The sequence below is a fragment of the Castor canadensis genome, chromosome 8 (assembly GCF_047511655.1).
Source record: "Castor canadensis chromosome 8, mCasCan1.hap1v2, whole genome shotgun sequence".
NCBI lineage: Eukaryota > Metazoa > Chordata > Mammalia > Rodentia > Castoridae > Castor > Castor canadensis.
The window spans coordinates 28,763,913-28,767,995 of NC_133393.1; the positions used below are offsets into that span (position 1 = coordinate 28,763,913).

Here is a 4,083-nt window from a genome sequence, read left to right on the forward strand (position 1 = left end):
ATGACTCTCCACAACCTACAGTGTATTTTTGGAGATTTTAGCCCTGATGGATTCGGTGTGTTCCTTGTGGTTCCTCGCTCTTCTGTTGAGCTCCCACCTTACAGGTCTGTGTGGCACACAGGATGCAGATGACCTGCCTGAGGACAAGAAAATTAAAGAATTGAGCTTATTGTTAATGAAGTAATTAAACCCAATGACACTTTTCCGAGAACCCCCAGCTATAATATTTCAAGCACATTAAATCCTCAGTCCTATGAATTTATTCTTGGTCGTACATCTTCCAAACAAAAGAGACCCCTCATGACATAAGGAAATGAAGAACAGTTGTGATGACTCACACCTGAAATCCCAGCTATTCTGAAGGCGGAGGTCAGAGTATCTAATCAAGGGCAACCCTGGCAAAAAGTTAGAGACCCTAATCTCAACAAATAAGCTGGGTGTGCTCGTGCAACTGTAATTTCAGCTAAGCAGAAGGATCTAAGTCTGAGGCTGGCCCTGGGCAAAAATGCAAGACTCATAAGTGATAGAGCACCTGCCTGGCAAACATAAGACACTGAGTTCAAACCCCAGTACCACCAAAACAAACAAACAAAAACATTTTTAAAAAAATACAAGACCCTATTTGAAAAATAACGAAAGAAAGAAAGTGCACGACAGCAGCATTGACTGCCAGGACCCAGGCTCTGCCCTCCTTTTGAATAGCAGTCCTCATGTGGAGGCAGAAGCCTTCGGAAATGATGGTGTTTCCCGTGGCCTTGGACAAAGGACCGTAAAAAGAAGAAAAAGCAGCCACATGGATATTACAGCTACATGAAAGATGGCGGTGATGAGCGATTTCTCCAGAAGACCCGGTCAATAGCCCTGAGAGTTCAGCAGTCCCAAACAGCTTCAGCATGGAGGATGCAGAGCGTATAGGGGATGTGCTCACATCATTTATGCACAGGACTTGTAAGAACCCTCAGAACTCCATAAACTGTAATGACACTGAGCCTGATGGTCCTATCCTGGGGCACTCAACGGGGATGCCACCACTTCAGGGTCACCTACCATGAGCTGATTATGAGCAGTACTGCCTTCCTGCAGGCAGCCTTCTATGTACAGCTGTGGCACCGCCCTTCGCTGGCACCCATATTACTAAGAACCTCCCAGTTGCTAATGGACAAATACTTGGATCCTGGGGTGAGGGCACCTTGCCAACCAGGTGGAGTTGCACATGGTGGAAGGCATAGACATGGACCCTACTGAGCCTGAGAATGCAAGCCTCTGCATTGGACACCATTCCAGTTAGCCAGCCCGCCAAATTCTAGACAGTCTCTTTCACTGCCCTCTTCCTCCTCACCCTTGTGTATTTGGAAACTAAGTTGTCCCCCTCCTGCCCTATCTCTCCTGGACTCTAAAAAGCAGATTGAAGTCCAAGGAGAACTTGGTCCAGTTTCAGAGAACCCCATAGCTATAAAGATTGCAGTTACAGGAGAATGTAACACTAATACATAATAAGCCAGTGTCAGAAAGGATACCAGTGCTACATTAATGCCTCACAGGTTGCTTGCCCTCCTGTGTATCACCTGATGAAGTTCATTCCTCCATACTCAAAAGTGCAAAGGCCTTGAATGTCAACATCTATGATAGATAGCTGCATTAGCTAATAAGTTTACCAATATGGCAGTGCCTCACAAACCCCAATGAGCTCTCCAGGATAAAATCATGATGGATATCGGCCCTGGAGCCACTTTGGAACTCACGTACTTCAGACTCTTGACGTTATCAAGTGGAGCATGATTAAAAGGGTCCACAAGAAGGAACTGAGTGATCCGGGGCTTCGAAGGGAAGTGCTGGACCTAAAGAAGTCCCTCTCAGCAAACAATGAAAACCTTACAATTTCCAAAGATCCCAGAATGAGGAAAATGAAGCAAGGATGGATGGATGGGAGCAAGTGGCCCCAGGAATATGACCTCTGTCACCCGCCAGCCGCATTTTGTTCAGACTCCAATCACCAACATTTTTGGTGAACACAACAGGTCGGAGGTTTATGAACAGACAGCAAAACATCGCCACTTTGCACCATTTTTCACATTACTATCGGATATCCAGCCTGACAAAATAGTATCATCTTGGAAAGTTGGTGGCAAGAGAATCTGTACGAGGTGATACCACAAAAATCAGACCAGAGGGCCCCAGAGGGAGGGGGATGACTCAAGTGGTAAAGCATTTCCCAGAGGGAGGGGAAAGATTCAAGTGGTAAAGCATTTTCCTAACAAGGGTGAAGCCTAACTTCAATCCCCAGTACCAAAAAAACAAAACAACAAACAAAAAAACAGAAGATGGAGATCAGTCGGAGAGTGACTCTGGGAAAGCTCGCCCTTGACCTCTTGAGGCACCAGAAGCGATTCATTTAGGAGAAGGTGGGTATGTGTCAGAAACTAATTATAGACATCCACTATTCTGTAGACTTGGAAATTAGCAAAGAACTACTTTCTCTAGGTGTTAAAAGCAAGAATTTTAAATGCCACAGAACCGACAAGTTATTTGCAGCTGTCTACGGTAGCGGTCGCGGCAACGGTAGCGGTCGCGGCAACGGTAGCGGTCGCGGCAACAGCACGGCAGGCGGCGGTTACATTAGGGTCATCTTCCCTAATGCATCTTCTGCTGCACTTCGACTGCCAGAAAGTCAAGGTTATTAACCAGTACCAGGTGGTGAAGCCACCTGCTGAACGCACAGCATTCCCTCCCCCGCTCCCTCACCACTGCGTGGACCTGTGTGTGTGCCTAATACGACTTCATAGATCACTAACACTCACCAACTCCTGGCCTTTCTTAGAGATCCTAGAGAGAAACTCTCTTCCTCCGTCTTACAAAAATTGGTTAAAATGAAAATGAGATGCCGTGGGGGTTGTTTACATTGACTTCTAACTTCCAAATCAAAATCATTTGGATGAAACAGACTGTCGCTGATTTAAGATAATACACAAAAAGCCCAACTTGCGAAATAATGCTGATTCCTGAAATTAAAGGGGGAGGGAGGCCTTGCAGCATTTGATTCTCACTATAATTGCTTAGTAGAATAAATCCTACACCAGCAAAATGAGGAAATTTGTGAAAATGAATTTTATCTTTCCTTTTAAAATTAATTTTTTAATCCATCACACTTCCATCTCCTGTTCTTTTTTGTTAAATGATAAAAAGGAATCAGTTATCAGAAAAGAAATAGTTCTTAACTTCAAACACAAAATAAATACAAAAAATACGTTCCTGGTTCTTAACAGGAAAAACACATTTTAATAATTGTGCAGTGAAAAACTTGTGTTATGTAACACTTTAGATCAAATATTTGGAGCTAAGATGTTAGTCTCCATAGATGGCTATAAATTTATTTATGGGTGGTTATAAATTTATTGCCATTAAAAATTTCAAATTACATTCATACTTCTGTGTACACATAATAAAAAATGGGCAAAATAATGAAGACTGGTCTTTCTTGAAGCCTGCTACTTAATCCTACTCTCTGCTCCAAATGTGCCACAGCACTAATTATACACAGTTGAGTGATAGCTAGGAGTATAAAGTTGTCACTTACCAAAAATCACAAAGTTGTTTTTTTTTTTAAGATACACACTATTTACTTCCATTTAAATGTACTCTGTTTGGACATAAAGTACAAAGAGAACTCTTGGTCTAATTCTCAAAAAACAGTTGAGTCTATTATGTGCCTTGTACTCTAGAATCAACCATAAAAATGCATAGTGTCTGTTTCCATTGGATTTACATGTAACAGATTAAACATTTGAAAGTACTTCAAGGTTTTATTTGTTTATTTTGGTGGGACTGTTCTTTTGTTTTTATTACTGATGAGTGAACCCAGGGCACTCCAGTGCTCTACCACTTGCGCTACATGGCCGGTCCTAAAGTGGCTTCTTAATACACATTAGATAAAGAAAATTTTATTGAAATATCCAGAGTGCTAAACATTCACTTGTGTTACCTATCTCCTAAAACTGCACTTTAAAAAACTGTTCCAATACAGTTAGGAACAAGATGAGGATGCCTATTACCTTCCTACCAGTGACCATGGTTGACATTGAAGAT

General features: G+C 42.3%; 1 pseudogene; it reads left to right on the forward strand.

Moving 5' to 3' along the window:
- On the forward strand, nt 1–2,681 carry LOC109674074 (ubiquitin carboxyl-terminal hydrolase 10 pseudogene; annotated as a pseudogene).
- Nucleotides 2,682–4,083: the final 1,402 nt, after the last annotated feature.